The 12,333-nt window shown below is 43.0% G+C and overlaps 1 protein-coding gene across 7 annotated transcripts in view; it reads right to left on the bottom strand.

Annotated features, from left to right (window-relative positions):
* The window catches only part of LOC130327126 (gastrula zinc finger protein XlCGF26.1-like), a 99,231-nt gene extending 90,290 nt beyond the window's left edge, over window positions 1-8,941 (bottom strand). For 6 of the 7 annotated variants that reach the window (XM_056553386.1, XM_056553385.1, XM_056553391.1 and 3 more), the window contains exon 1: window positions 8,608-8,940. The gene's annotated coding sequence lies outside the window, so the exon portion shown is untranslated. Of the gene's footprint in view, window positions 1-8,607 lie in introns of all 7 variants that reach the window. The other variant, XM_056553390.1, reaches the window with a different exon arrangement.
* Between the last annotated feature and the right edge of the window lie 3,392 nt (window positions 8,942-12,333).

Below are 12,333 nucleotides of genomic sequence, written 5' to 3'. Positions count from 1 at the left end.
CAATCCCCTGCCCCACAGACCACCATTCTCTGCCCGCAGACCACCATCCCCTGCCCCGCAGACCACGATCCCCGCAGACCACCATCCCCTGCCCTGCAGACCACCATCCCCTGCCCTGCAGACCACCATCCCCTGTCCCGCAGACCACCATCCCCTGTCCCGCAGACCACCATCCCCGCAGACCACCACTCTCTGCCTGCAGTCCACCATCCCCTATCCTGCAGACCACAATCCCCTGCCCCTAAACTACCATTCTCTGCCCGCAGACCACCATCCCCTGCTCAGCAGACCACCATCCCCGCAGACCACCATCCCCTGTCCTGCAGACCCCCATCCCCTGCCCCGCAAACCACCATCCCCTGCCCCGCAGACCACCATCCCCTGCCCCGCAGACCACCATCCCTTCCCCGCAGACCACCATCCCCTGCCCCGCAGACCACCATCCCCTTCCCCGCAGACCACCATCCCCTTCCCCGCAGACCACCATCCCCTGCCCCGCAGACCACCATCCCCTGCCCCGCAGACCACCATCCCCTGCCCCGCAGACCACCATCCCTAAAGACCACCATCTCCTGCCCCCCTGACCACCATCCCCCTGCCCCGCAGACCACCATCCCCTGCCCCGCAGACCACCATCCCCTTCCCCGCAGACCACCATCCCCTGCCCCGCAGACCACCATCCCCGCAGACCACCATCCCCTGGCCCCCTGACCACCATCCCCTGCCCCGCAGACCACATCCCCTGGCCCCCTGACCACCATCCCCTGCCCCGCAGACCACCATCCCCTGGCCCCCTGACCACTATCCCCTGGCCCCCTGACCACCATCCCCTGCCCCGCGGACCACCATCCCCCTGCCCCCCTGACCACCATCCCCGCAGACCACCATCCCCTGCCCCCCTGACCACCATTCCCGCAGACCACCATCCCCTGGCCCCCTGACCACCATCCCCTTCCCCGCAGACTTTATTTGTGAAGTTGTAGATTTATTATTCACTTGTGGCCAAATATAAATATACATCTTGCACATCAGATATATTTTATGTGTTTGATTTCTGTATCATTAATTCAAGCTCATATAGAAAATATTGTAGATCGGTAAAATTCACATTATACAAAGATTATTCCTCATAGGTGATAATTTCACTAACCGCAGAGATGAATCAGTGAATTAAAGTGATCAGAAGAGATCGTGGCCATTTTCCCATGATTACTTGGAAAGAGTTAAAGGGGTAGTCCAGTGGTGAAAAACTTATCCCCTATCCTAAGGATAGGGGATAAGTTTGAGATCGCGGGGGGTCCGACCGCTGGGGCCCCCTGCGATCTCTCTATACAGGGCCCAGGCTCTCCGGCCAGATAGCGGGTGTCGACCTCCGCACGAAGCGGCGGCCGACACGCCCCCTCAATACATCTCTATGGCAGAGCCGGAGAGATTGCCGAAGGCAGCGCTTGGGCTCTGCCATAGAGTTGTATAGAGGGGGCGTGTCGGCCGCCGCTTCGTGCGGAGGTCGACACGCCTTTTTCCCGCGGGATGTCGGGGGCTCCGTACAGGAGATCGCAGGGGGCCCCAGCAGTTGGACCCCCCCGCGATCTGCAACTTATCCCCTATCCTTAAGATAGGGGATAAGTTGTTCACCACTGAGTCACCACTGGACTACTCCTTAAACCCGTCTTCTGATCAGATGATCTGACCATGTGATCTCTATATAGAAAGAAAGATTTTACCTGTATATCTTCAATATCTGAAACGCGTCACGTTCTATCCCTCCATCCTAAATATCTGTTTATGCAGAAAGAGAACCAGCCCTGGCCGCCTGCGCAAATCTGACAAAACACACTGTAACGAACCTCCTTCTTATGTATATTACATCAATGATGACATAACACACTGTAACAAATCTCCTCCTCATGTATATCACATCTGTGGTGACATAACACACTGTAACAAACCTCCTCCTCATGTATATCACATCTGTGGTGACATAACACACTGTAACAAACCTCCTCCTCATGTATATCACATCTGTGGTGACATAACACACTGTAACAAACCTCCTCCTCATGTATATCACATCTGTGGTGACATAACACACTGTAACAAACCTCCTCCTCATGTATATCACATCTGTGATGACATAACACACTGTAACAAATCTCCTCCTCATGTATATCACATCTGTGGTGACATAACACACTGTAACAAACCTCCTCCTCATGTATATCACATCTGTGGTGACATAACACACTGTAACAAACCTCCTCCTCATGTATCTTACATCTGTGGTGACATAACACACTGTAACAAACCTCCTCCTCATGTATATTACATCTGTGGTGACATAACACACTGTAACAAACCTCCTTCTCATGTATATTACTTCAGTGATGACATAACACACTGTAACAAACCTCCTCCTCATGTATATTACATCTGTGATGACATAACACACTGTAACAAACCTCCTCCTCATGTATATTACATCTGTGATGACATAACACACTGTAACAAACCTCCTCCTCAAGTATCTCACATCTGTGATGACAGAACACACTGTAACAAACCTCCTCCTCATGTATAGCATATGTGATGACATAACACACTGTAATAAACCTCCTCCTCATGTATATTACATCTGTGATAACATAACACACTGTAACAAACCTCCTCCTCCTGTATATCACATCTGTGGTGACATAACACTGTAACAAACCTCCTCATGTATATCACATCTGTGATGACATAACACACTGTAATAAACCTCCTCCTCATGTATATTACATCTGTGATAACATAACACACTGTAACAAACCTCCTCCTCATGTATCTTACATCTGTGATGACATAACACACTGTAACAAACCTCCTCCTCATGTATATTACATCTGTGATGACATAACACACTGTAACAAACCTCCTCCTCATGTATATTACATCTGTGATGACATAACACACTGTAACAAACCTCCTCCTCATGGATATTACATCTGTGATGACATAACACACTGTAACAAACCTCCTCCTCATGTATCTTACATCTGTGATGACATAACACACTGTAACAAACCTCCTCCTCATGTATATCACGTCTGTGATGACATAACACACTGTAACAACCTCATCCTCATGTATATTACATCTGTGATGACATAAGACACTGTAACAAACCTGCTCCTCATGTATCTTACCTCACATCTGTGATGACATAACACACTGTAACAAACCTCATCATCATGTATATTACATCTGTGATGACATAACACACTGTAACAAACCTCCTCCTCATGTATATTACATCTGTGATGACATAACACACTGTAACAAACCTCCTCCTCATGTATATCACATCTGTGATGACATAACACACTGTAACAAACCTCCTCCTCATGTATATCACATCTGTGATGACATAACACACTGTAACAAACCTCCTCCTCATGTATCTTACATCTGTGGTGACATAACACACTGTAACAAACCTCCTCCTCATGTATCTTACATCTGTGATGACATAACACACTGTAACAAACCTCCCCCTCATGTATATTACATCTGTGGTGACAACACACTGTAACAAACCTCCTCCCCATGTATATTACATCTGTGATGACATAACACACTGTAACAAACCTCCTCCTCATGTATCTTACCTCACATCTGTGATGACATAACACACTGTAACAAACCTCATCCTCATGTATATTACATCTGTGATGACATAACACACTGTAACAAACCTCCTCCTCATGTATATTACATCTGTGATGACATAACACACTGTAACAAACCTCCTCCTCATGTATATCACATCTGTGATGACATAACACACTGTAACAAATCTCCTCCTCATGTATATCACATCTGTGATGACATAACACACTGTAACAAACCTCCTCCTCATGTATATCACATCTGTGATGACATAACACACTGTAACAAACCTCCTCATGTATCTTACCTCACATCTGTGATGACATAACACACTGTAACAAACCTCCTCCTCATGTATATCACATCTGTAATGACATAACACACTGTAACAAACCTCCTCCTCATGTATATTACATCTGTGATGACATAACACACTGTAACAAACCTCCTCCTCATGTATATTACATCTGTGGTAACATAACACACTGTAACAAACCTCCACCTCATGTATCTTACATCTGTGATGACATAACACACTGTAACAAACCTCCTCCCCATGTATATTACATCTGTGACATAACACACTGTAACAAACCTCCTCCTCATGTATATTACATCTGTGACATAACACACTGTAACAAACCTCCTCCTCATGTATATTACATCTGTAATGACATAACACACTGTAACAAACCTCCTCCTCATGTATATCACATCTGTGATGACATAACACACTGTAACAAACCTCCTCCTCATGTATCTTACCTCACATCTGTGATGACATAACACACTGTAACAAACCTCCTCCTCATGTATATTACATCTGTGATGACATAACACACTGTAACAAACCTCCTCATGTATATTACATCTGTGACGACATAACACACTGTAACAAACCTCCTCCTCATGTAGATTACATCTGTGGTAACATAACACACTGTAACAAACCTCCTCCTCATGTATATCACATCTGTGATGACATAACACACTGTAACAAACCTCCTCCTCATGTATCTTGCATATGTGATGACATAACACACTGTAACAAACCTCCTCCTCATGTATATCACATCTGTGGTGACATAACACACTGTAACAAACCTCCTCATGTATATCACATCTGTGGTGACATAACACACTGTAACAACCCTCCTCATGTATATCACATCTGTGGTGACATAACACACTGTAACAAACCTCCTCCTCATGTATATTACATCTGTGACGACATAACACACTGTAACAAACCTCCTCCTCATGTATATTACATCTGTGGTAACATAACACACTGTAACAAACCTCCTCCTCATGTATATCACATCTGTGATGACATAACACACTGTAACAAACCTCCTCCTCATGTATCTTGCATATGTGATGACATAACACACTGTAACAAACCTCCTCCTCATGTATATCACATCTGTGGTGACATAACACACTGTAACAAACCTCCTCATGTATATCACATCTGTGGTGACATAACACACTGTAACAAACCTCCTCATGTATATCACATCTGTGGTGACATAACACACTGTAACAAACCTCCTCATGTATATTACATCTGTGGTGACATAACACACTGTAACAAACCTCCTCCTCATGTATATCACATCTGTGGTGACATAACACACTGTAACAACCCTCCTCCTCATGTATATCACATCTGTGGTGACATAACACACTGTAACAAACCTCCTCATCATGTATATTACATCTGTGATGACATAACACACTGTAACAAACCTCCTCCTCATGTATATTACATCTGTGATGGCATAACACACTGTAACAAACCTCCTCCTCATGTATCTTACCTCACATCTGTGATGACATAACACACTGTAACAAACCTCCTCCTCATGTATATTACATCTGTGATGACATAACACACTGTAACAAACCTCCTCCTCATGTATATTACATCTGTGGTGACATAACACACTGTAACAAACCTCCTCCTCATGTATATTACATCTGTGATTACATAACACACTGTAACAAACCTCCTCCTCATGTATATCACATCTGTGATGACATAACACACTGTAACAAATCTCCTCCTCATGTATATCACATCTGTGATGACATAACACACTGTAACAAACCTCCTCCTCATGTATATCACATCTGTGATGACATAACACACTGTAACAAATCTCCTCCTCATGTATATCACATCTGTGATGACATAACACACTGTAACAAACCTCCTCATGATGTATAATACATCTGTGATGACATAACACACTGTAACAAACCTCCTCCTCATGTATATCACATCTGTGATGACATAACACACTGTAACAAACCTCCTCCTCATGTATATCACATCTGTGATGACATAACACACTGTAACAAATCTCCTCCTCATGTATATCACATCTGTGGTGACATAACACACTGTAACAAACCTCCTCCTCATGTATATTACATCTGTGATGACATAACACACTGTAACACACCTCCTCCTCATGTATCTTACATCTGTGATGACATAACACACTGTAACAAACCTCCTCCTCATGTATATTACATCTGTGGTGACATAACACACTGTAACAAACCTCCTCCTCATGTATATTACATCTGTGATGACATAACACACTGTAACAAACCTCCTTCTCATGTATATCACATCTGTGATGACATAACACACTGTAACAAATCTCCTCCTCATGTATATCACATCTGTGATGACATAACACACTGTAACAAACCTCCTCATCATGTATATTACATCTGTGGTGACATAACACACTGTAACAAACCTCCTCATCATGTATATTACATCTGTGATGACATAACACACTGTAACAAACCTCCTCCTCATGTATATTACATCTGTGATGGCATAACACACTGTAACAAACCTCCTCCTCATGTATCTTACCTCACATCTGTGATGACATAACACACTGTAACAAACCTCCTCCTCATGTATATTACATCTGTGATGACATAACACACTGTAACAAACCTCCTCCTCATGTATATTACATCTGTGGTGACATAACACACTGTAACAAACCTCCTCCTCATGTATATTACATCTGTGATTACATAACACACTGTAACAAACCTCCTCCTCATGTATATCACATCTGTGATGACATAACACACTGTAACAAATCTCCTCCTCATGTATATCACATCTGTGATGACATAACACACTGTAACAAACCTCCTCCTCATGTATATCACATCTGTGATGACATAACACACTGTAACAAATCTCCTCCTCATGTATATCACATCTGTGATGACATAACACACTGTAACAAACCTCCTCATGATGTATAATACATCTGTGATGACATAACACACTGTAACAAACCTCCTCCTCATGTATATCACATCTGTGATGACATAACACACTGTAACAAACCTCCTCCTCATGTATATCACATCTGTGATGACATAACACACTGTAACAAATCTCCTCCTCATGTATATCACATCTGTGGTGACATAACACACTGTAACAAACCTCCTCCTCATGTATATTACATCTGTGATGACATAACACACTGTAACACACCTCCTCCTCATGTATCTTACATCTGTGATGACATAACACACTGTAACAAACCTCCTCCTCATGTATATTACATCTGTGGTGACATAACACACTGTAACAAACCTCCTCCACATGTATATCACATCTGTGGTGACATAACACACTGTAACAAACCTCCTCCTCATGTATATCACATCTGTGATGACATAACACACTGTAACAAACCTCCTCCCCATGTATATTACATCTGTGGTGACATAACACACTGTAACAAACCTCCTCCTCATGTATCTTACATCTGTGGTGACATAACACACAGTAACAAACCTCCTCCTCATGTATATTACATCTGTGATGACATAACACACTGTAACAAACCTCCTCCTCATGTATATTACATCTGTGATGACATAACACACTGTAACAAACCTCATCCTCATGTATATTACATCTGTGATGACATAACACACTGTAACAAACCTCCTCCTCATGTATATTACATATGTGATGACATAACACACTGTAACAAACCTCCTCCTCATGTATATTACATCTGTGATGACATAACACACTGTAATAAACCTCCTCCTCATGTATATTACATCTGTGGTGACATAACACACTGTAACAAACCTCCTCCTCATGTATCTTACCTCACATCTGTGATGACATAACACACTGTAACAAACCTCCTCCTCATGTATCTTACCTCACATCTGTGATGACATAACACACTGTAACAAACCTCCTCCTCATGTATCTTACATCTGTGGTGACATAACACACTGTAACAAACCTCATCCTCATGTATATTACATCTGTGGTGACATAACACACTGTAACAAACCTCCTCCACATGTATATTACATCTGTGATGACATAACACACTGTAACAAACCTCCTCCTCATGTATATTACATCTGCGGTGACATAACACACTGTAACAACCCTCCTCCTCATGTATATCACATCTGTGATGACATAACACACTGTAACAAACCTCCTCCTCATGTATATTACATCTGCGGTGACATAACACACTGTAACAAACCTCCTCCACATGTATATTACATCTGTGATGACATAACACACTGTAACAAACCTCCTCCTCATGTATATTACATCTGCGGTGACATAACACACTGTAACAAACCTCCTCCTCATGTATATTACATCTGTGATGACATAACACACTGTAACAAACCTCCTCCTCATGTATATCACATCTGTGATGACATAACACACTGTAACAAACCTCCTCCTCATGTATATCACATCTGTGATGACATAACACACTGTAACAAACCTCCTCCTCATGTATCTTACCTCACATCTGTGATGACATAACACACTGTAACAAACCTCCTCCTCATGTATATCACATCTGTGATGACATAACACACTGTAACAAACCTCCTCCTCATGTATCTTACCTCACATCTGTGATGACACACTGTAACGCTGCTCAGCAGTGATTGTCCAGTGTATACAATGCTGTGAACTATGGGAAATCGTTTGGCTGATAACAGAGAGAACAACCACTCGGCACTGACTGACCAGTACAGCAGTGTATATGATAAAAAAAAATACAGGATTTGGGATGACGTCATGATCATGTGACTAAGACTTGAGGGGCGGGGCTTACAGACTATTAAACTTATTTTACCATGGGACCTGTGATGACGTCATGTCATCAACCACAAGAGGCGTGGAGCTGAGAAAAGGTAAGAATACAGAAGGATAAACGACCTGTTTTGGTGGTCATGTGACATGAGGGCGGAGCTCAACAGAGGAGAAGATAAATAGGGAAGAAGAACCTTCCGGTGATGATCATGTGACATGAGGGGCGGGGCTCAGAAGTGGGATGGCTGGTTTCTATGGCTTCTCCTCCTGTTCTAGGAGAGCTGAGGGGAGGGGCTGACGCAAGACTGCACGGGCCGCAAATTCCCACCTCACACCGGGAACGTGCTGGGAGTTGTAGTTCTCTTATACCTCCTCCTGTTATGTCATCTGATATCCCATAATAACAGTCTGGACATGCTGGGAGTTGTAGTTCCCTTATACCTCCTCCTGTAATGTCATCTGATATCCCATAATAACAGTCTGGACATGCTGGGAGTTGTAGTTCCCTTATACCTCCTCCTGTAATGTCATCTGATATCCCATAATAACAGTCTGTACATGCTGGGAGTTGTAGTTCCCTTATACCTCCTCTTGTAATGTCCTCTGATATCCCATAATAACAGTCTGGACATGCTGGGAGTTGTAGTTCCCTTATACCTCCTCCTGTAATGTCATCTGATATCCCATAATAACAGTCTGGACATGCTGGGAGTTGTAGTTCCCTTATACCTCCTCCTGTAATGTCCTCCGATATCCCATATTAACAGTCTGGACATGCTGGGAGTTGTAGTTCCCTTATACCTCCTCCAGTAATGTCCTCTGATATCCTATAATAAGAGTCTGGACATGCTGGGAGTTGTAGTTCCCTTATACCTCCTCCTCCTGTAATGTCCTCTGATATCCTATAATAACAGCCTGGACATTCTGGGAGTTGTAGTTCTCTCCTCTTATAACTGATCCTGTAATGTTGTCCTCTGATATCTTATTATAACAGTATGGACATGCTGGGAGTTGTAGTTCTCTTATACCTCCTCCTGTAATGTCCTCTGATATCTTATTATAACAGTCTGGACATGCTGGGAGTTGTAGTTTCCTTATACCTCCTCCTGTAATGTCATCTGATATCCCATATTAACAGTCTGGACATTCTGGGAGTTGTAGTTCTCTCCTCTTATAACTGATCCTGTAATGTTGTCCTCTGATATCTTATTATAACAGTCTGGACATGCTGGGAATTGTAGTTCTCTTATACCTCCTCCTGTAATGTCCTCTGATATCCTATATTAACAGTCTGGACATGCTGGGAGTTGTAGTTCCCTTATACCTCCTCCAGTAATGTCCTCTGATATCCTATAATAAGAGTCTGGACACGCTGGGAGTTGTAGTTCCCTTATACCTCCTCCTCCTGTAATGTCCTCTGATATCCTATAATAACAGCCTGGACATTCTGGGAGTTGTAGTTCTCTCCTCTTATAACTGATCCTGTAATGTTGTCCTCTGATATCTTATTATAACAGTATGGACATGCTGGGAGTTGTAGTTCTCTTATACCTCCTCCTGTAATGTCCTCTGATATCTTATTATAACAGTCTGGACATGCTGGGAGTTGTAGTTTCCTTATACCTCCTCCTGTAATGTCATCTGATATCCCATATTAACAGTCTGGACATTCTGGGAGTTGTAGTTCTCTCCTCTTATAACTGATCCTGTAATGTTGTCCTCTGATATCTTATTATAACAGTCTGGACATGCTGGGAGTTGTAGTTCTCTCCTCTTTTACCTCCTCCTGTAATGTCCTCTGATATCCTATAACAGTCTGGACATGCTGGGAGTTGTAGTTCCCTTATACCTCCTCCTGTAATGTCCTCTGATATCCTATAACAGTCTGGACATGCTGGGAGTTGTAGTTCTCTTCTCTTATACCTCCTGTAATGTCCTCTGATATCCTATAACAGTCTGGACATGCTGGGAGTTGTAGTTCCCTTATACCTCCTCCTGTAATGTCCACTGATATCCTATAAAAACAGTCTGGACATGCTGGGAGTTGTAGTTCCCTTATACCTCCTCCTGTAATGTCCTCTGATATCCTATAATAACAGTCTGGACATGCTGGGAGTTGTAGTTCCCTTATACCTCCTCCTGTAGTGTCCTCTGATATCCTATAATAACAGTCTGGACATGTTGGGAGTTGTAATTCTCTCCTCTTATACCTCCTCCTGTAATGTCCTCTTATATCTTATAATAGTTGTCTGGACATGCTGGGAGTTGTAGTTCTCTCCTCTTATACCTCCTCCTGTAATGTCCTCTGATATCTTATAATAGTTGTCTGGACATGCTGGGAGTTGTAGTTCTCTTCTCTTATACCTCCTCCTGTAGTGTCCTCTGATATCCTATAATAACAGTCTGGACATGCTGGGAGTTGTAGTTCTCTCCTCTTATACCTCCTCCTGTAATGTCCTCTGATATCCCATAATAACAGTCTGGACATGCTGGGAGTTGTAGTTCTCTTCTCTTATACCTCCTCCTGTAATGTCCTCTGATATCCTATAATAACAGTCTGGACATGCTGGGAGTTGTAGTTCTCTCCTCTTATACCTCCTCCTGTAATGTCATCTGATATCCCATAATAACTGTCTTAACATGCTGGGAGTTGTGGTTCTCTTATACCTCCTACTGTAATGTCATCTGATATCCCATAATAACAGTCTGGACATGCTGGGAGTTGTGGTTCTCTTATACCTCCTACTGTAATGTCCTCTGATATCCCATAATAACAGTCTGGACATGCTGGGAGTTGTAGTTCTCTCCTTATACCTCCTCCTGTAATGTCCTCTGATATCCTATAATAGCAGTCTGGACATGCTGGGAGTTGTAGTTCTCTTCTCTTATACCTCCTCCTGTAATGCCCTCTGATATCCTATAATAGCAGTCTGAACATGCTGGGAGTTGTAGTTCTCTCCTCTTATACCTCATATTGTAATGTTGTCCTCTGATATCCTATAATAGCAGTCTGGACATGCTGTGAGTTGTAGTTCTCTTCTCTTATACCCCCTCCTCCTGTAATGTCCTCTGATATCCTATAATAACAGTCTGGACATGCTGGGAGTTGTAGTTCCCTTATACCTCCTCCTGTAATGTCCTCTGATATCCCATAATAACAGTCTGGACATGCTGGGAGTTGTAGTTCTCTTCTCTTATACCTCCTCCTCCTGTAATGTCATCTGATATCCTATAATAACAGTCTGGACATGCTGGGAGTTGTAGTTCCCTTATACCTCCTCCTGTAATGTCCTCTGATATCCCATAATAACAGTCTGGACACGCTGGGAGTTGTAGTTCCCTTATACCTCCTCCTCCTCCTGTAATGTCCTCTGATATCCTATAATAACAGTCTGGACATGCTGGGAGTTGTAGTTCTCTCCTTATACCTCCTCCTGTAATGTCCTCTGATATCCCATAATAACAGTCTGGACACGCTGGGAGTTGTAGTTCCCTTATACCTCCTCCTCCTGTAATGTCCTCTGATATCCTATAAT

The sequence above is a fragment of the Hyla sarda genome, unplaced genomic scaffold (genome assembly GCF_029499605.1).
Source record: "Hyla sarda isolate aHylSar1 unplaced genomic scaffold, aHylSar1.hap1 scaffold_293, whole genome shotgun sequence".
Classification (NCBI taxonomy): Eukaryota; Metazoa; Chordata; class Amphibia; order Anura; family Hylidae; genus Hyla; species Hyla sarda.
The sequence above is the reverse complement of the archived record's forward strand: the minus strand, read 5'-3'. Positions and strand labels throughout refer to the sequence as shown.